The sequence below is a fragment of the Danio rerio genome, chromosome 12 (assembly GCF_052040795.2).
Source record: "Danio rerio strain M-AB ecotype USA chromosome 12, GRCz13ab, whole genome shotgun sequence".
Lineage (NCBI taxonomy): Eukaryota > Metazoa > Chordata > Actinopteri > Cypriniformes > Danionidae > Danio > Danio rerio.
The window spans coordinates 38,719,795-38,742,809 of record NC_141032.1 but is presented as its reverse complement, the minus strand read 5'-3'; the positions used below and the strand labels follow the sequence as shown (position 1 = coordinate 38,742,809).

At 34.7% G+C, this 23,015-nt stretch overlaps 2 long non-coding RNA genes across 7 annotated transcripts in view; both read right to left on the bottom strand.

Annotated features, from left to right (window-relative positions):
* Positions 1 to 23,015, bottom strand: part of LOC141376854 (uncharacterized) — a 196,192-nt gene that overhangs the window by 96,881 nt on the left and 76,296 nt on the right. For 2 of the 6 annotated variants that reach the window (XR_015504442.1, XR_015504443.1), the window contains exons 3-4: positions 11,164 to 11,200; positions 1,024 to 1,225 (exon numbers count right to left, since the gene is read on the bottom strand). The exons of 2 other annotated variants lie outside the window; for them this stretch is intronic. This is a non-coding gene — a long non-coding RNA (uncharacterized LOC141376854). The remainder of the gene's footprint in view (positions 1 to 1,023; positions 1,226 to 11,163; positions 11,201 to 23,015) is intronic. 2 more of the 6 variants (XR_015504444.1, XR_015504445.1) reach the window with 1 other exon arrangement.
* Positions 16,889 to 19,447, bottom strand: LOC147834532 (uncharacterized). Its single transcript, XR_015504466.1, has 3 exons — positions 19,343 to 19,447; positions 17,144 to 19,268; positions 16,889 to 16,990 (listed from the first exon to the last, which is right to left on the bottom strand). It is a non-coding gene; the product is annotated as an uncharacterized LOC147834532 (long non-coding RNA).

The window sequence follows — 23,015 nt, the reverse complement described above, 5'->3', positions numbered from 1 at the left end:
ATATCCCCATATGCAGTTTTTGTATCAGTCTTCCCTATTGTACTGAAAGAAAACAATGGAATGTACAGATTTTTATATTATGATTAATATTATTGTTGTTCTTATTATAATTATTATTATTGTAATTATTATTGTACATGCTATTTTATTTCATTTTTTCAATAAAACAAGATTGAATGGTCAAAAGTCAACGTGTTCCTTGGGTAACTTGGGATTGGTGATATCTTTAAATAAACATTGGAAACACTGGAAAGACTAACCATAACACATAAAACACAGATATACAGCATGAACGCTGTAAACTACTGACAGCGGCTATAAATTTGTCTGAAGTATTCTTTTAAACTTTCAAGCTTTTCACTTCAAATGCACACATGTTCTTTTATTTATGCATGATTCTTCAATTAAAGGGCAATAATATCCCTGTAAAATTCACTCTCCGTATACAGTTGAAGTCAAAATTATTAAATTAGAAGATTTTGCCAACATTTCTAAACATAATAGTTTTAATAACTCATTTCTAATAACTGATTTATTTTATCTTTGCCATGATGACAGTAAATAATATTTTACTAGATTTTTTTTTTCAAGACACTTCTATACAGATTAAAGTGACATTTAAAGGCTTAACTGGATTTATTAGATTAATTAAGTTGTTTTATAATGATGGTTTGTTCTATATACTATTGGAAAAACATATAGCTTAATGGGGCTAATAATTTTTTTTTTACCTTAAAATGTTTTTAAAAAAATTAAAAACGGCTTTTATTCTACCCAAAATAAAACAAATAAGACTTTTTTCAGAAGAAAAAATATTATCATACATGCTGTGAAAATTTCCTTGCCCTGTTAAACATCATTTGGGAAATATTAAAAGAAAAAACTATTCAAAGGGCGGCTAATAATTCTGACTTCAACTGTATTTGTGAACATTATTAATAGATGATTCAAATAAAGTATGAGAAGGGTCTTTTAAGAGAGTTTATTTCATGAAAGTCCTCATAGTTGGAAAAACTCCCGTACATTTTATTTTCCAGCTCAATGAGTCCATGTCAGTTTGACGAATGGCAGAGTGTCTTCTGAACTCAGGAAAACTTCTAATAGGTCAGTCGTGTCCCAGGGCAGGTTGTAGGTTATGGGCAAAACTTACGTAAACAGCCTGCTGCTGTGAGTTTAAATATCCTCACAAAATTCCACTCACTGCACTTAACTCATCTGGTCACACCTGTTGCAAGCATACAGTCAACAAAATTAATCATTGGTGTAGCTTCATTTAATTATGACACACATTTAAATGATGTTATTTCTTGATTTAGTCAACTGGAACCATACAGCTTATTTTGGATCGTTCATTCATTTATTTTCTTTTTGGATTAGTCCCTATATTAATCTGGGTTTGCCACAGTGCAATAAACCACCAGCTTACCCAGCATATGTTTTTACGCAGCGGATGCCCAACCCATCACTGGGAAACACACACAAACTCTCATTCACACACATACACCATGGAAAATTTAGCTTACCCAATTCACCTATAGCGCATGTCTTTGGACTTGTGGGAGAAACTGGAGCACTCAGAGGAAAGCCGCATGAACATGGGGAGAACATGGAAACTCCACAAAGAAATGCCAACTGACCTAGGGACTCGAACCAGCGACATTCTTGCCGTGAGGCGAATGTGCTACTCACTGCACAGCCATGACACCAAATTTTAGATTAATACGATTAAATAACTTACATTTAAATTATTATTAATGTTTAATTTGAATTAACCAATCTTATTTACTTAATTTGTATAATTGAATAAAGGGACTAAGCCGAAGAAAAATTAATGAATGAAAATAAAAATTCTGCCATTATTTACTTAAACCTTCACTTGTTCATACCCTTTTGACTTTCTTGCTTCTGTTTAGCACATAGATAATTTTAAAAATGCTGAACGACTCATTGAATTCCAGAGTAATTGTTTTCCTCGATTGGGTGCCAGCAGTAAGCATTCTTCAAAATATCTTCTTCTGTGTTGAACAGAAGAAAGAATCTCAAAGGTTAAAAACCAAGCAAGCTGGAATAAATGGTGAGGTCATTTTCATTTTTAGATGAACTATCCCTTTAATAAAATTTTATGCAAAGCATGCTAAGGACTAAATGTCCACCATCAAGTTACAGTAGTTATGCCAACAAAATTACTAATGTAGTACCAACACAAAACATTTAAGACAACTTTATAATATTACAAATGTAGGTGGAATGAACATAAAAGTATATTGTATCATGTCAAGTAATTGCAACCAATTAATCTGAACAAGCTGAAAAAATATTTGGTAACACTTTATATTAACTACACATTATGAATAATTCACTAAGCATTAGCATCTAGTGAATTCATTAACTGTTAAGTATTAACTCTAGATTAATGACTGTTAATAAGCAGTTTATAACTGCAACTACAAATGCTCTATTCTTGACTTATGAGCACATTTATAATGTGTTTAACAATTGTACTTTCATACTTTGTGACTGGTTAATTTTTCATTACTAAATTAAGTATTGCATCATTTACAAATCATCTGTATTCAAAAGTAGTCATTTGTTTTTATCATCATTCAGAATGAGTTAGTAGATGGTTTAAATCAACTTTATATATATTTTTATTCAGGCATTTAGTAATGGTTACTCTGTCTGTTAATAAAAGCTTTATTAACACGACTTCATGCAGTTTTGTGACCTAAAGTGAGGACTATTTATTACTTTATAAATCCCTCATAAATGACAATTCAAGTTTTGGTATCAAATGAACAATACATCTTTGCAATCTTATCTCAAAAGTAAAATTACTGTAAAGTATAAACATTGCCGAACAACAAAAGTGTCAAAATATGACATCAAATTGGATAAAACAACAACATAAACATTTAACAATATAATAAGATGCAGTGTTTAAACTCTACAGTGATTTTATTTTAGATAAGGATGCAAAGTATTATTTTTCATTTGAAGTACAGTTTAATTTGTTTATCTATAACAAATAAGAATGAATAATGTTGTTTATGTTCTTTTTTCCTGTTTGGAATATAACTGAGCCTTTAATAGTCATTTATAAGTGATTTATAAAGCATAAATAGTGCACACTTTGGGTCACAAAACTGGATAAAGTTGAGTTAATGAAGCATTTATTAACATATACTAATAGTTTATTTTATATGTCTGAATAATAAGAATAATAAATGCTAATTTAATAGTTTATTAATCATTTACTAACTCATACTGAATGATCTTTAAGAAACAGCAACTATGCTTAAATAACTGATTTGTAAATAATGCAATGCTTAATTAGTAAATAGTTAATAGTAATAAAAAATTATTCATTAAAGTATGAAAGTATAATTATTAAGCACATTATAAATGTGCTTATAAGTCAAGCATAGAGCAGTTGTAGCTGCAGTTATAAGCTGCTTACAAACGTTTATTAATGTAGAGTTAATACTTAACAGATAATGAACTCACTACTTGCTAATGCTTATTAAATGGTTCATAGTGTGTAGTTATTTCTATGGCAGTGTCATAGTGTGTAGTTAATATTATGGACCTACCAGTTCAACCTGCCAGAAGGTTCAACCTGTCACAGGAGCTGCTCGTACAGTACTCCGCTATCATCCAATCCATCCTCTGCACTTCTATCATCGTCTGGTTCAGCTCAGCTGCCAAAATCGACCTCCGTAGACTACGGCGAATAGTTCGGACTGCTGAACGAATCACTGGCACTACCCTTTCTACACTTCTAGAACTCTACTCTTCCAGAGTGAGTAAAAAGGCTCGCAAAATCACTCTGGACGCCTCGCACCCAGCACACTACCTGTTTGAACTGTTACCGTCTGGTTGGCACAACAGACCAAAAGTTTCTTTCCTCAGGCTATATACCTCATGAACTGTTAAATATTCCCCTACTGTGCAATAAACAAGTGCAATACTTTCTCATACGCACTTGTACACAGCACCTTATATTAATATACAATGCAATACTTTCTCAATTCACATTTGTACACAGCACCTTAAAACCTGTATACTTATAACAAACTGTACAAACAATTCAACATCCAGACCTTTTTGACCAACTGCATCTCTGTTTAATGTGTCACTTTATGTCCACTGGAAGCTTCTGTAGCCAAAACAAATTCCTTGTGTGTGTGAAGCACACTTGGCAATAAAACTAATTCTGATTAGAAAGTCATTCATTTTCTTGTCGGCTTAGTCCCTTTATTAATCCGGGGTCGCCACAGCGGAATGAACCGCCAACTTATCCAGCACACGTTTTACGCAGCGGATTCCCTTTCAGCCGCAAACCATCTCTGGGAAACATTCACACACACACTCATACAGTACAGACAATTTAGCCAACCCAATTCACCTGTACCGCATGTCTTTGGATTTTAGGGGGAAACCCACGCAAACACAGGGAGAACATGCAAACTCCACACAAAAACGCCAACTGACCCAGCCGAGGCTCGAACCTGCGACCCAGCGACCTTCTTGCTGTGAGGTGACCTTCTTGCTGTTTTTTTACATGCCCACTGCGGCGCCCTGATTAGAAAGTGGTACCAAATATTTTTGGCTATATATTTTTCCTGTGTACAAAATTACAAACACATAATTTTTTTAGGTACAGCTAAGAAAAAGTGAATGCATTACAAAAAAAATCAAATAATAAGAAATTGCTGTATTTTTGTCAGTGAACGGCTTGCGCTGACATCTTGAGATTTTAACGCTTTAAAAAATTATTACCTCCAAGTGTCCTTTCTTTTTCTTAAGTGCTACTACTAACCGGCTTTCACACCTCTCGCACCGGAGCTCAGAATAACCCAACTCCATTATGTCAAAATGAGAAATACCAGTTTGTTAGGGAAAGGAAATGAGTTCTGTAGTAATACCAAATAGGGATGACTGTCCAGCTCTGCATATCCAATTCATGATTTGTGTTTAAGATAAATGATGGAGAAACTGGATTCAGATTTGGTGCCATGGAAAATATCTTTATACACAGGAGGCTCAGATTGACACTAATGTCAACTGAAGTAGCCTGGATTTCTGGAGCAATGGAAAAGGAAGGAACTAAAAGTGCATGTGTGTGTGTCGCTTCATCTGCTCCGTTCGTTAATGGTGATTAGCAGATCCTCTGATGGTGCAGATATGAACAGGAAGAACAACGAGAAACAAGGGCAATGTGCAAAAAACAAAAACAATTTCTTTGAAACAAACACAATCTGGTGACACGGTAGCTCAGTGGTTAGCACTGTCACAGCAAGGTCACTGGTTCAAATCCTGGCTGGGCATTTCTGTGTGGAGTTTGCATGTTCTCCCCGTGTTTGCTTGGCTTTCCTACGGATGCTCCAGTTTCCCCCACAAGTCCAAAGATATGTGGTGTAGGTGAATTGGGTATGGTAAAATTGTCCGTACTAAAATACATGTCCGTATGTGTGTGGGTGTTTCTCAATATGGTTTGCAGTTAGAAGGGCATCCAATGTTTAAAACGTTTGCTAGTTAAGTTGGCAGTTCATTCTGCTGTGGCGACCCCTGATAAATAAATTGTAACTTTCATGGTGTTGATCTTAAAACACATTACATTAGTTCTTTTTAACATTTCAAAACTGACACGTATTACACACTGTTGTGGTAAAATCATTTTATTTAAAAATTTAACCCAGTGGTTGGGTTTCTACAGTATATTTTACCTCAATTTTGGAATATACATGTCAAATATCTGATTGAGAATTATATTAATTAAAGGGATTTTATATAGATTATAGATTTATTGTTCCATCATCATTCAGCATATATGGTTGAAGTCAGAATTAGCCCGCCTGAATTATTATCCCCCTTGTTTATTTTTTTCCCCCGATTTCTGTTTAACAGAGAGAAGATTTTTCTCAACCTGTTTCTGAACATAATAGTTTTAATACCTTATTTCTAATAACTGATTTATTTTATCTTTGTCATGATGACAGTAAATAATACTTTACTAGATATTTTTCAAGACACTTCTATACAGCTTAAATTGACATTTAAAGGCTTAACTAGGTTAATTAGGTTAACTAGGCAGGTTAGGGTAATTAGGCAAGTTATTGTATAAGGATGGTTTGTTCTGTAGATCATTGAAAAAATATATAGCTTAAAGGGGCTAAATATTGACCTTAAAATGGTTTTAAAAAATTAAAAACTGCTTTTATTCTAGCCGAAATAAAACAAAAAAAAAGACTCTTTAAAAGACAAAATTATAGCAAATACTGTAAATACAAAAAAATAAAAATAAATACAAAAAAATCCTTAATAATACTTCCTTTGTTAAGCATATTTTGGGAAATATCTGTAAAAGAATCACAGGAGGGCTAATAAATTTGACATATAAACACACACACACACACGTTTGTTTTTGTGAAAAGTGGGGACATTACATAGGTTTCCATTCATTTTATACAGTCCAAACTGTATATTGTATTGCCCTCACCCCACCCCACCCCACCCCTAAACCCAACCATCACAGGAGACTGTGTGCAGCTTTACTTTCTGATTATACTCATTCGGTAGGATTTATAAGCATGTCATACCCATGTCATTATACAGATTTGTGTCCTGATTTGTCACAAAAACACCTACACACACACACACACACACACACACACACACACACACACACACACACATATATATATATATATATATATATATATATATATATATATATATCTTATTCCGCAAAAAAATATATATATCACCGTTAATCTAATCTCAAAGCTGAAATGGGAGTCTCTTACTCTTACATTCTCACACACACACACACACACACACACACACACACACACACACACACACACACACACACACACACACACACACACACACACACACACACACACACTACATGCAATTTAGCTTATTCAATTTACCTACTGTATAGCGCATGTCTTTGGACTGTGGGGGAAACCAGAGCAGAGATGCAAACTCCACACAGAAATGCCAACTGGCTAGCCGGGACTCGAACCAGCAACCTTCTTGCTGTGAGGCGACATGGCTAAGCTCTGAGCCACCGTGCCATGAGTATATATTTATGTAAAAATATTTATTCTGATCTGTACAGTCTGTATAAGAGACCATACTGAATTCATTATATTTTAAAACATTAATAAGTTCTTGCTGACAAATGGGTAAAACCCAGTGCTTGAGGGATAGAGATTAAAGTAAAATTAGTATTTTAGACCTGCATTATGATCCTTAAATAGAGTCATTTTGAAATATAAGCTATTTTTACACTAGATGACATTTCTGTGGGTGTTTTCTGTAAATCGTGACAAAAGGTATTCATTATTTTTTCTTTTGCACAGCACTGGATAAATGTAAGAGGAATGAATGTTTAAAGAGCTTTTGAAAAATGAGAGAAGCCTAAATCTGGCACAGAGAGGGGAGGTTCTGGAGCAAATGGGACAGTCCGTCACACCGGTGGGAATATAAGGAATAGGGTGTCACCTTTTTCCGGTCACACCATTTAATATTGCATTTATTTATTGAATTATTCATTTAACACGGTGACCAGGAAAGGCGCTTTGAGCTTGGACTTCCTGTCTGAAGGGATCACATTGTTGGCTGAGGTGCATGAGTAACACTGCTTAGTAGGTAAACTTTTCCCCCTCAGATTGCTTTTACAGTATAACCCCGCCCGCGTTTTTTAGATTTCTTGTGCGAGTCAAACATGCTGCAACAAAGCTTCAAGAGACCTCACGACTTAAAGATTTATGCAAATCTTTTAGGCAGTTCAGCTGAAATAGCTTAAGCATTGCGTCCTTTACTGGTAAGAAATAAGCAAAGTGTAAAAATCCAGTTGAACTAGCTATTTTTGATACTTTCGCTCCTTCTAAGCTTAAGTAGTAGCCAAATAAGCAACAAAAATGCACTCTGATAATTTACAGTTTCCATATTTTTGACTGAAGTGTTTTTCGTTTTATTTATGTTTGTGAAATGCATTATGGGATGTTGCTCTCTGCTCTGTCGACTTTTGATGTTGAAAAGTCAACTCCACAGTTTAACAAAGTGACTTTGATTGACATTTTAGTAGTTTAAAATAATATAATTTGTAAGAAACAACTTATAGAGAAATAAGTCTGTAAAAATGTACTTTATTATACGTTTTTTACTGTAACATATAAAAGCAACCCATACAATAGATCACTTTAAACTACTAAAAATGCCAATAATTGTCACGTTTTTAAATTTTCAATATTAAAAGTTGATTAGTTCATGCATAAATAAATATGAAAAATAAAAACATGAATCACAAAATACGGGAAAAAAATATAACTTGCAATTTTCATGCAAGTATGTATCAAAGTAATCCAACATGGCTAATTATTTGTTTAGGAATTATTGCATTTGTTAGTTAATCAGCTTCTGATTTCCCCTTCAAAATTAGGTATCATTTTTATTAGACAACAAAATGATTGCCTGGGTTACCAATTGTCCTAGCTCTTGAATCCAACAAGTTAAAATGGGAGGTTATCATTTAGATAAAATGTGTTCTTTAGTTGGAGCTCCCCAGGGTGGTGTTTTTTCTCCTATATTATTTATTTTATATGCAAATTCTTGTATGAGTTCATTTAAAAATCAATATATTGTAAAGTATGCAGATGATACCACTTTGGTGAGCCTTTTAAAAGAAGAGGAGGAAGAACACTTGCCTAGAAATATGTGCAACATTATTAACCTATGTATAATAATGGAGGAACTGATGTACAGTAATAATGGTTTAAAAAAAATTCTGTCTTTGTCATTTCTTTTATTTCTTTGTCTTTATAGTTGTTGTTGATTTTTGTATTGCTCAGTGTTGCTTTAAGGTAAAAATAAAATTATAATATTCAAAATTAGGCATCATGTATGACTTAGTTGTCTAAATATCTTTTACAATTGACGTTTTCATGGGCAAAATTAATACAGATTAAAAAAAAAGTACTTTAATTAGATAATATGCATACAATAGTATAAAAATATAATTACCACATGGTTGACCATATTATGACTGTTTTAAGTAAAGACTGATAAAGTAATTTAAAGAATTACTCTTTTAATAATGGTTAACACACAGCATTGCTGGTTTACAAAAAAAAACATAATCATGTTGCACTACTACACTTGATTTTGTTTTTTTCTGTAAAAAAAATCAATAAATAAATTAAAAAACATGTTAAATTAGAATCTGAAATATTTTATGGCATACTTCAAAAAATAAAGATGATTTAGTGTTCAAAAATGTTTTATTTTGATTATGTTTTTAAATAAATTGGTCTTACACTTCATATTTATAGTATATGTATTAATTCTGGTATACTTTTCAAAATTAGACATCATGTATGCTTTAGTTGTCTATAAATAGACAACTGACGTTTATACTGACGTTTTCAAAGGCAAATTTAATGCAGATTTTTTTTAAAGTGATTTAATTATTTAATATGCATACATTAGTATAAAAATATCATTACCAAAACATGTCATCTGAATTATTTATGTTATTATTTACTTATTTATTATTTACTACAATGTTTTTTTTTTTTACTTTAAAACCTGTATGTACTATTGTGTTTTGCACTGTAGATCCGCCTAACTATGAAAGAGGACTGTTAGTCAGATGCTATGTATATGATTCTTATGAATTTTATTTTTTGTTTATATTATACTATTTATTGTTTAGGGTTATTTCTATTGGAACTGTAGAGCCAATGCTACAAAATTTTGTTCTGTGTATACATAAATGTGAATGACAATAAAGTACTTACTACTAGCCGTAAATAGTAAATGCTGTTCACTGTATTAAAAAATGGTTGACTCAACTCAAATATGTAAGGCAACTTGCTGCAGAGCTTTTTTTGAGTTGACTCAACTTTCAACTCGATTTAAGTAGAGTAAACTCAAACATGTCATCAATCTGGTTGCCTTAAAATTTTAAGTTGTCAAGTTTTTTTTCCTACAGTGTATAAAAAGACATGAAAAATACAAATCAACATATAAACTATAACATTAATAGTACTATTTATTATTTAAGCAAGCACAAAAAGGAATTCTTTGCCTTTGTACGTCGTTTCATAATCATGGCAGCTTTAAAATATGATATTGCAGAGGTCTGTTGTATCATCCATAATGCAGCAATTATAATAGGCTTGCGAAATCAAGAATTACAGCATGCAAATAGTGTTCAGCACTAATTCTTCATTACATGATTTGGAAAATTCCTTTAGAGAGCATCAACTACCAATGCACATGCCAGTAAACAGTGCTATTAGCGTGCAGAACTTGTATCTCTAAAGATAAAATATTAATCCTTGTGACATGACTTTAATTGTTTTATTTATCAGTTAAGGAAGTATTGAAAAGCCTTTTCACATCAATTGTCAAGAATCTATTTAATTTTTTCATGATTTTGGCAAGTGAAATTCTTGAAGTGCAACTGAACCACGGTTGTAGCTGAAAATATTATTTAATTTTATACAGGATTAAAAAAATATTCACCACAATATGGCCTGAGGGTGATTAAATGAATATCCTTTTTGACATTTTTGGTGAACTACCCCTTTAATGATTTGGAGGTCTGGTTTATCTGAAAGAGGATCTGTGTGAATCGGTCAACAATAACAGGTGATTTCTTTTAAGCTTTTCTGCCCAGCTGTGATCTGAGAGGAGAATAAACAATGCCGAACACAGAGACCTCTGTCCAAACAACACCAAACAATCCGTGCAGCAAACTATCACCGGAAAAAACCTTCTAACAAGCCACCGTCTGGGAAACTGCTCTCACAGACACTCCGAGCCGTAGCGCAAGCCTGTGATCCTCACTTATTTCACCAGTTATTTATTTATCCAGGCAAGTCACATTGAGATAGAATAGTTGCAGTCTCGCAGTTGACAAAACCAAGCATATCACATTTTGGTTCTGATCAGATTCAGGGGTTTCACAAAACATTTCAAGTTTGCAATTAATCATACAAATCAAGAGTTTGAGATTAATTCTAGATAACATGCGCTTGAAAGTGTGACTCATGCAGCAAACAGTCAATCACAGGAAACATTTCATATATTTCTCAGAGAATCAGAGCTTAAAGGGATAGTTTACCCAAAATTGAATTTACTCACCCTCAAGAGGTTCCAAATCTTTATGGGTTTCCCTCTTCTGTTGAAGACAAAAGAAGCTATTTTGAAGAAAGTTGAACCATTGACATCCATAGTGCAAAAATCAATACAATAAAAAGTCAATGGTTACAGGTTTCCAGCTTTCTTTAAAATATCATTTGTGTTTTACAGAAAAAGAAACTCATAAAGCACAAGCAAAAGATGAGTAAATTACAACATAATGTTTTTCTTTAACTTTTATCTTTTTTAATATCCCTTTAGAATGTAAGATTAAGAGATATTGGTAATAAGTAATTTCAACACATATACAAGGCAAATATAAACAAAGCTATTGTTTGAGAATGCAAGAAAATACTATTAATCAAATTAAATCCATCAACTTATTTTAACATTGTAGGTTCACAAACAGCTCAAAAGGCAGCTATTTTAAAAGCAAATGTATTTGCTAATGTTTAAAGGTGAATTTGGATTTACTTGAATTTATATGCAATTACAATTCATGTGAGGGAAATGCAATATATTTTAGCACCAAACAATAAACAATTTTGTCTCACAAATCTTAAAAATTGACTTTGGAGCAAAAACACCAAAGCAAAAGCAAACTCAAAACAACAGTATCTAAGCACAAAGCCAATCCTATTCAGCTACAGTATTAAACAGGTTGTCACGATCATCAGTGATCTAGCCTGTGAGCATTGCTGAAGAACTACACATCTGCCAATTTAATGCACTACAACGCCCCTCATGCATTTGACACGCACCAGTTCCTGAGTCCCGAATGGCAGGTTTAAGGCAGCACTCATGTGTCATCACAAAGGAGCAAACAAAACTAACATTTAGCCTACAATCCTTGCGCCACCAAGTTTTATCTGTCATCTCTCTATTTTGGTAGTACCCAATTAAACATTAGATTTTGGAAACCAGATCTAAATTTATCAGGAACAGTCGGGTCAAGTAGAAACTTATTCTAAGTGGGCAGTAGATGAACAAAGACTGAATTTACAGCAGGAGCAGTCGGGTGTAGAATAAAATCTTGTGGGAGCAGAACTAAAAAACAGTCCTGCGCAGACCTCTAGTCTGTACTCATACTGAATAACAAGATCAAGTGAGCTTTTGCCCTTATACCCCACGGGACAGGGGACAGCATTTTCAACCAGGAAAAGTTATTGAAGGTCAGGCTAAAGTGAACAGGGGGGAGGGAGAGGAGCACGATGTTTATGAAAAGTGGGGTTGGGAGACGGCAGGCCAGAATCAGGGTGGCAGGCCAGATAGACCATCAGGCCTCCGGAAAATGTCCCGGTGCCTCCTATGGCCAGACCACGCCTGCCACGAGAGATATCTGTCGCCCCTGAGTTTGCCTTAGAACATCTGCGTTACTGTTTGACAGGTGTACCTGTTCACCTGTAATACTACCAAACGTTATTCCTGTCTAGTCTACCGTGCCTTTGGATCCTTGCCTTGTTAAATTGTTTATGCCTGTGACCACGACTACACTTTTGGATTACCCCCAAGATAACGTTTGCTCCGGTTTTGACCATTGCCTGTCTGACTAAGTTGTAAATAAACTGTATTTGAACCCTCAACTCTGTTGTCACCTGACCATTTGTTACACACATACAATCTTCCGTAAAAATATACTTTTAAATACTTTTAAACAAAACTAGAGACATATTCCTCATAAGGCCAGCTAGTAAGTGCTGTGCAGGTAAACCTCACTCCTCTGACCTCTAAAGGTGCTCTAGTGACAGCCGCTGGGGCCTTGGTCTTTGTCCTCCTTGTTAGAGCAACGGACTCCCATGAGGACGGTCGGCCGGTTCGATACCAGCTCGGAGCGGTTTGGGTGGAGTGGGACCGCGGGGTTACACCAGCAAGAGCATAATTGAAAAAAGCAGATCTCTCTGGATAAAAAAATGACCTCTTTAATAAAAGAAATTAGTATCCTTTGAATGTTGACCTATATTGTCCATATACTGTATAATACCTTGCATTCACTATATGCATAATAACATAATCCAGTACTCACAATAAGTTACTTGCATTTGAGAAACTAAGGGGAAACATACAGTGTTTAAATGAAAATAAATGATTCGCTTTGGACTTTTTATTTACACAGTAAACTATTTTTTGTAAAATCTACTGTAACTTACTGGCAGCAGTTCTTAAGTAACTAACTGCTTTGCATACTACACATGAAATGGCCGAGAGCTGAATTTCTGTCAAAATAAAAATGTGGTTTGTCAACTAGCAGTTATATAAAATATGCGAGACATGACAGAACATGAAGCAGAACATAGATGCAAATAATCAGCACTTTCAGAGCTGCAGTCAGAGTTTTAACAGCAAAACCCCCCAACATTAGGCTAACAAGATCTACGCACTGCAAGGTCAGGACAAATCAAGGAACACGTTGTGCAATCAAAAAAGTACAGAAAAGGTAAAAAAAGAAAAAGTGAACAGAAACCACAAATGTCAAAGCACGTTCTGTGAATGATTTATTGGAGAAAAAAGGCATGATGTATAAATATCCACCAACTTCATTTTCAGGCAATTAGATAAAGCTTAAACAGTCTTAAAGTTTACAAAAACTAATTTTTGTAATGGCAAATCAAGAGATCAGATGCAAAGCCTCTAAGTGTCGTATGAAATTATGTTTTAAAATGAGCATTTTTTCTCAGATTCTTTTATGTACATTCTATTATTTCACTTTCATGGGGATGAATAAGTTATTTAAGTCCTTTCAAGGATCATAACTGCCTGGTCGACCTTTTATCCATAGGCTTTCATTATTAAAGAGCCCATATTATACATGAAATAGGGTCATATCTTGGTTGTAAGGGTCTCCAACAACAGTCTAATATGCATGCAAGGTCAAAAAACACTTTCATGGTCTTATAATCTGCATTTATTTTTACCTAATTATGCCAGCGACTCCTGTATGAATCGTCCAGTGATTCATTTGTTCCCAAACCCCTCCTTAGCGCGAAGCTAATCTGCGCTGATTGGACCCATGACAGTCTGTCACGATTGGTCGACTGCCTTCAGTCAGAGAATGAAATGCCTAATAGCTAATCAGCAATATAAAAGTAATCACAGTTCATACGCGCTCCATAGTGTAGGCGTGGATTTTAGCTGCCACACACACACACACAAACACACACACACCTCTGGACGACAAATTAAACCTGTTACCGACCGCTCCCGCGATTGATTCGGAAATTTATTCCCGCGCCGCAGAAATCTGGCGCGGGAATGCAGACCTCTACCACGGAGCTCCGTAAACAAACAGCACGCGTTGCGTTTTTAACGTGACTTTGCACGCGATAAGAGAATATAGCCAGTTAACCTGATACAGTACACTCGGTTACAAGTACCAAATCACAACTAAATACATTTGCAAGCTAGAGTCAACGAGGCAACTTTAATCGCACGTACTTACATTTGAGAAATGGAGGAAGAAACTCATCCTGACGTCCATTAGTAAGGTACTCTTTACTGATCCTTACTTTAACAAACGCAGATGAAGTATTCTTTGTAGCCTGTAGTTTCCAGAAGTTTCCAACTGCTTGGTTATAATGCTGAGGTTTCATCTCTGGGTAGAGAATCGATAATGTCCATCTGCAGTGTGACTTCAATCGACCGGCATGTTTGTGTGCGTGTGTTTGTGTGTGAGTGTGTGTGTGTGTGTGTGTCTGGGTTTCTGCGTCAGAGGGCGGGGCCTCAGGTTTGAAATCTCCCGGGTTTGCGCGTGCACGTGAATAACTTGGTTTCGTTCGTACATCATGGCGAAACACCTAATGAATCGGTATCAAGGCGACTCGTTTGAAGCACTACAAGTCGACTCTTTTATAGATGAATCAACCGTTTTAAACACTGTATTCTTACAGATTTAAGCCTTAGCTGGATACTTCACTTTACTTAGAGCTGTGTTACACACTACATGGAGGGGAATTTTCAAAAACCCATAATATGGGCTCTTTAATTTAATTGCGTATTACTGTTTATCAGAGTTGTGTCAGTATATTATTTAATGCAAACGTGAGCCAAAATTTTGTATTTCCAAGGAGTGCACCTTAAAGGGTTAAAGTGAAATAATTTTATATAAAAATAGGAGCCATAGAAAAATTCTGAATTTTGAGTACAATTTAAAACTGCACTTTTGCATGTGAAATCCTTTATATTTCAAATATAAAGGACAAAATAAAGTGTAAAAGTACAAAAAAAGTACTAAATATATATATATATATATATATATATATATATATATATATATATATATATATATATATATATATATATATATATATAGTTGAAGTCAGAATTATTATCCCCCCTCTGAATTTTTTTTTCTTTTTTAAATATTACCTAAATGATGTTTAACAGAGCAAGGACATTTTCACAGTATGTCTGATAATATTTGTTCTTCTGGAGAAAGTCTTATTTGTTTTATTTCGGTTAGAATAAAAGCAGTTTTTCATAAAAATAAAAAAAAATAAAAAACATTTTAGGGACAAAATTATTAGCCCCATTAAGCATTTTTTTCCCCAATAGTCTACAGAACAAACTATCATTATACAATAATTTGCCTAATTACTCTAACCTGCCTACTTAACCTAATTAAACAGAAATTAGGGAAAAAATTCAACAAGGGGGCGAATAATTCAGGGGGGCTTATAATTGTGTATATATATTAAACAGAAATTAATTGATGGACACTAAACAAAGGTTACTGCAGTATACAAGTATTAATTAATTGAATCAAGGTTTTATTATTTTATTGATTTATTAATTATATTTTAAAATCTAAAACTAATTAAACATAAAAAGTAAAATAAATGTAATGAAAATTGTATTATATAAAATATTTAAATCTTTTTAATATTAAGTATGAAAATATAATACAATCAAGTATACAGTGCATGAGCAATAATTTCTAATTATGTAAATCATGCAGATTTGTTGCTCTAAAGGCAAAAAAATAATAATTAAACATTTATTTTAAAAGTATGTATTTTTTTCTGTTTTATTTTATATTTTTTTTATGTTATTATATGTTACATATCTTTTTTTCGCACCGGTTGGTTCCCTGTTAGAGAAAAGAGAGAATGAACCCTCCTGTCACTGGGCAGCTCGAATCATTTTTAGCATCTTTCTCTGAAGTCTTTCTGTTAATACAGTCTGTTTCCCTTTAAACTCTGTGGCATCATTGGCACGTCAGGAAGCTCATTCAGGCCCTGCCCTGTGATATTATTTGTTAATGAGAATATTTTGGCCTAACATATAAAGGGTGGGAGACTAGTCATTGATGTTGGTGCAACTATTTCCTAAGTAATTTAAAAGCCCTGGAAAACATCTGTTGCGATAAATAATGCAGCATTTGGTAAACTTGTGTCACCTTTACCTGGCTTGAACTGTAAATGATGCAAACCATGAAAATATTCATGAGATAACCTAATTACTAAAACTTTAAGAGAAGATTAGATACAGAAACTAATGAGGAAAAATCAATTCCCTAACCATTCTAGCAGATGGATGAAGCCCCAGGCTAAATATATTGGATGTTGCTTTTGGTACTTGTAAATTCAGCATGCAACGTTACAAAAAAATATACCAAAAATTTACCATTTTTACTTGATGACCAAGGAAAAGCTGCACATGATTTAAGGAACCACAAAAACTGGCACAAAAACAACATAAAAGGATATAGATAATAGACAGGTTTTACACCCACCTTGCCAATGCTTTGGCTTTAAAGCTTCAATTTTATGAAGGTCAAATATGCGGACTCTAAAACTTTTAATTCCATGTTCCGTCTGCTCTGTTTCACAGCATCCTGTTAAAGGTAATAAGACCAAATATTTAGCTCTGGCTCAAAAACCGTATAGCCCTATATATCAGTTATAAAACCAGATGATACCTGGACAGTTTTTACACTTGACAGTAAATGACAACCTCATAAAAGAGGACATTGAGAACATTTTTGCACCTTAAATGGGTACGTCTGTGGAATTTCACTCCGCTCCCTTCAATCAGCTTCAGGAAAACTCGAAAAGACAAAAAAAAATTGTTTAAAATATACTTGTTTAATGATGATTTATGTATTTGTTGTTGATGGAGGAATGGATGGATGGATGGATGGATGACCGGCTGACCGAACGACCAATACGTAGATAAATTGACTGACCAATCATAAGGTAGACAAACCAAATAAGCAATCCATAGATAGATATACTGACTGACCAATAGATAGACCAACTACGATAAACCAGTAGATAAATTGACCGAACCAACTAACTGACCAATAGAGAGATCAACAGATGTTGACTTAATTATCAATAGACTGCTTTATCAACAGGCTGACTTATCACTAGATTGACTGGTCAATCTATAAACATACAAACCCTACAATAGATAGATAACCTGACTAAACGACCAACCAATATGTGGATAAACCAACTGACCTGATTGATAAATAAATCAACTGGCTGATCAACCGACTAATACAGGGATAAATTGGTCGACCAACTGATAGGTAGATAAACCAAACAAGTGATCAATAGATAGATAAACTGACTAACTGATAAAAAGGTAAATAAACCAACTGCGATAAACCAATGAGTAGTTAAAGCGACCAAACCAACAAACTGACTAACAAAAAAATAAACAGATGTAGACTTTACCATCAATAGACTGATTTATCAATAGGCTGACTGATTGACCGCCCACTAGACAGGTCAATCTATAAATATGTAAAGCCTGCAATAGATAATCTGACTGACAAATATAGGGATAAATTGATTGACCAGCCGACCGGTATAGGTGGATAAAAGACTAACAACTCACAGAAAGGTAAATAGATAAACTGACAAACCAATAAATAATTTAAATAACTGACTGACCAACTGATAGATTGATAAACCAACTGACCCAATTGATAGACAGATAAACTGACTGACCGACCAACTGATATATGGATATATCCACTGACCCAGATTATAGACAGATAGATAAAAAATTGTTTGGGTTTAGGGAAGGAGGAGGGTGAGTTGGTTGATTGGCTGGTCACCAAGTCAATGATTCAGTCAGTCACACAGACTATCACTTGACAGCGGCCTCTGGTGGGTTTACACGAGAACAGCGCGGGCGTGAATAGCACGCGCAAGAGACATTAGAGATACAAAAAAGCGCACGCATCAGCCTCTCATGGATTCGCAAAAACAAAACCTGCAAAAATACGTACCTCCCGGGACGTATTTCACAGTCTCCAGAAACGCCCACAGGACTATGTTTTCAGAATGAGCCTGGGTTGGATATAGATCAAGATAAAACAAAAAACAAACAATAGATTGATAAACTGACTGACCGATAGGTAGATAAACCAACTGGGATAAACCAATAGGTCGATAAATCAACCAAACCAACCAACACAGAGATAAACAGGTGTAGATTTAACTATCAATAGACTGATTTATCAATAGGCTGACTGATTAACCAATCAGTAGATTGACAGGCCAATCTATAAATACACAAACCTTACAAACACAAGTGGGTGGAACTGAAAGGTTACACATTTGACGCCTGACCCTATAAATCAACCTGTAGAAGTGTTTCAGCAGGAGAGATCATAGCCTGTTTTTGTTGTTAGTGTGTGTATCCCTCTCAACAAACATCCTCGTCTCGCTTCCTCGCCTGCGTGGGACAGAATTAGCCCTGATGGACTAGAGAAAGACCTGGCGCACACAGACCCGACCTTGACGGGACAATTTCACAGTGTGAAGCAGAGTTCAGGCCTTCAGCAGCTGGCCTCTGGTAGGCGATCCGGACCTGGCGGCTTAACCTAACAAATGTTCCCCTGCTCGCTCTCATTTATAAACTTTCAGACGTTGGGCAGAATCAGAGCCGGTGATGCAGAAATGATTTCGAGTGGTATTTTCAAGTCCCCCGCTTTTCAAAGGATACGAGAGGCTGGGATGTGTTTTAGGTCGAAATTTTTCCAGCAAAAACAAGCCATGTCTGATTTTAATTTAATCTTTCTGTGGCCGGCCACTGCATTCTTTCAGTAGTTCAAGAGAGTTTGAGAATCATCGCGATGGCTCTGAAAGTCCACTGACCTGCAGGGTAAAATGAAGACCTGAAATGGCATGTATTGTTTTGTGATCTACTGTATTTAGGGTTATTTTCTCACCGAGTCATCTCTCCCATTTCCAGGGTCACTGGGGTAATGTTGGTAAAGATGATGAAGTTGTATTTTTCCATCCATCTGTCCCACTGTAATACTCCCGACTGAAATAGACGTGTGTGTTGTAGGGAGAATTTAGTCAGCGCTGGGCAGCTGCGATATTATAGCTCAAGTGTTAATCCCAAATATCTTCATAGTCTGAAAAAGATGCTGGAGATTGTGGAATTCCAAACTTGAAATGGACGTGCAGGTTCTTTGTTTTTCATATCAATCAGCTGGCATTTATTGGCCTGTTTATTTTTATCCCTGTCATCCTGAGAGCTTTCGTCTGGTTTTCATCAGGACGGTGGAAATCATCTTTGCTTTTAATTCATCAGTGTTTATTGAGCTTCATCATAATTCCGACTTCTAGACAAGGCTGAATGTGGACACAAATAGCACAGAGCTTTTGATTTAACCCCATGCTTGTCTTCTTTACAAAAAGTATTGGTAGCAATTCAGTAGGGACCAATTCTCTCTATTAGTGGCTTATCAATTGCCTATTATTAGGATATTGGCTGTTTATTGGTACTTTTAAAGTACATATTTTGCATGATCTTATTCTACATCCCTAAAACCTAATTATTAGTTTATTGAGCACACAATTAAGTCAGAGTTAATGGTTTGTTAATAACGAGAAATGTACAGTAAAATAAAGGGTAGAAACTTAGTTTGTCACAACTCATGTTAACTACACTGTAAAAAAATAAATCCGTAAAATTTAAGATAAAAAAACAGGTAGCACAAACCATAAAAATAATTTTTTATTTTAAAAATAAAATATCGTATTTCAATAATTTATATAGGTAATGGGCGAAGCAGTGGCGCTGTAGGTAGTGCTGTTGCCTCACAGCAAGAAGGTCGCTAGGTCGACCCTCGGCTCAGTTGGCGTTTCTGTGTGGAGTTTGCATGTTCTCCCTGCCTTCGCGTGGGTTTCCTCCGGGTGCTCCGGTTTCCCCCACAGTCCAAAGACATGCGGTACAGGTGAATTGGGTAGGCTAAATTGTCCGCAGTGTAAAAGTGTGTGTCTGAATGTGTGTGTGGATGTTTCCCAGAGATGGGTTATGGATGCAAGGGCATCCGCTGTGTAAAAACTTGCTGGATAAGTTGGCAGTTCATTCTGCGGTGGCGACCCCTGATTAATAAAGGGACTAAGGCAACATGAAAATGAATGTATATAGGTAATTTGTATGTATTTTAAATTACCATCATTACAGCCATATGCAGGTGGTGATGAGAATTCTCATCACAAACAACTTTTCCCACAAGCACAAGCATTTTTAGAAATGATGATCGCACTTTACTATGAGGTTTCAGTAGATAATATTAGTTAATTTATGTACTTATTTGAAGTACAAACAGTACTTGTACAGCATTTATTACAATGCATTCATAAAATCCAAATGCTTGTTAACATGAATTACCTTACTGTGAGTTAACATAAACTAGAAATTAACAACTTCATTTCCATTAACTAATGTTAACAAAGATGAATATTGTAATAAATGTATTGTTCATTGCTTGATCGTGTTAGTAAATACATAAATTACCATAAACTAACATAGCCTTATTGTAAAGTGCGTTCTGCTGCTAGGCTTCAATTATTTGTTTCTATTTTTCTTATACAACACATTGTCTCAAACCACTAAAAACAATAATCACTCACCCGCTCATATGCTCATATGTTCTGGTTTTGTCCCAAGTTAGAAGAGTTTTGGAAGGGGATTTTTGAAACATACGAACAGATATATAGCATTCCAATAGACCCAGATCCATTGATGGGCATTTTTGGTGTTGTACCTGAGAATATTGATCCCAGTAAAGACATACTTTCAGTTATTATAGTTAAAAAATTTATTTATTTTTATTTTATTTTATTTTATACGGTTTTTCTGTTATACTCTTTGGATGTTACTAAACTCCTCATGTCAAATGACAACATATTGACAAAAAATATGACAATGTATTTCCTCACTGTCAACTTTGATATATGTGGAAGATTTTGTGATTCAAGATAATATGACGTTGTTGTTTTTTTTTTTTTAATTATAATCTTTATTAATTAATTTGTTTTTCTCTCCCATTTTATTCATCATTCTTTTTCTTTTCTTTTTGTATTAAGATGCACCTCTTTTGTATATTCCCTCTTTTGTTTGTTACTAAGCCTCTCATGTTAAATAACAACATATGGACTGAACAAATATGGTACACTCTATTTTCTCACTGTCAACTCAGGAACTCTGGAAAGATGTGTATGTATGTGCATATATATATATATATATATATATATATATATATATATATATGTGTGTGTGTGTGTGTGTGTGTGTGTGTGTATATGTGTGTGTACAGTATATATATATATATTTTTTTTCTTTTCTTTCAACGGCGTGGTTTTGGTAGGGCAGGGGTAATGTAATGCTTTAAACTGTAAATGCAAAAACTCAATAAATAAATATAAAAAAAAAAATAATAATCACTTTTCAAATGGATGAGCTCAATTTCAAGTTCTTAAAACATCATTAAAAAGCAACAAATAAATGGGAACCATCTGTTAATCATGATGGTTATCTGTTAATTAACAGATATTTTTACAGTGCATTAATGTTAAACGGAACCCCCCTTACTTCATATTCCCCCCTAGAAAAGTGTCTGTCATTCAGTTCAACTATTTAAGCTCTATTTAAACCAGAGCATCAATAACAATGTTTGACATCCTCCCCGAAATAGCAGAATAAACACTGTTGTCACGTCTGTCTCCTCATCCTGATCTAGTAAGATCTTGGGCAAAACAAAATAACTCTTTTGTCATGACCGTTTCAGTGTTTGTGGTCTGAAAACCTCATATTATTTCAACTGAGGGACAAAACATCCCTCTCCATCCCCTTCCCTGTGCACAACCCCATCTAATGACAGGCAATGAGGAAGAGCCATCATCATTATCATTAGATTTTTGTGCTAATTTAATCCGGCCACCCTGCAGTCTTATTATAGAACATGACAGAGCTCCCTTCCTACTTCTCTGGTGAGATTACATGCTGCTAATTAAATTTCGCTCGTTTTTTTTTCCAGGTTTGTTTCCTATTATAGCTGTAAACTAAAACAATATGATGGCAAAAAAATAACCCGCCCACGGTAACGTGCGAATGTAGATGTAAATAATAGGAAGCACATCTGTCTTAGTGACTAAGCAGCACATTTGAAATGTGTCATGTGTGGCTCAATTCCCAGCATGCACTGTAAAAAAAAACGCATGAGCCGTTATTAGATTATGTGTGAGTGTTTGCAAGGGCGCAACATTTATCAACTTGTTTTCAAGAGTCTTGTTGTCATGGGGAAAATAGCAGACGAACATCACAAGAACATCACTTTTGGGAAAAAAAAGCTGATCCTACGCATTTATTACCACACAGCAGACACATCAATTCAAGGTACTTATTCAGTCCTTGGAAACAGTGTGGATTTGGAAAACCACCTGTTGGACTCATAAATAGGGTTATGCAACGTTTTATGTCTGAAGGAGAGCTCTTGGTAGTGAATTAACATTATGTAGCATTAGGTGTGGTCTGGTTTAAAATAGCCCTGTCAGAGCTGTGGTTTGTTTTTCACATCATGCTGACGGTGATGTATGGATGGATGT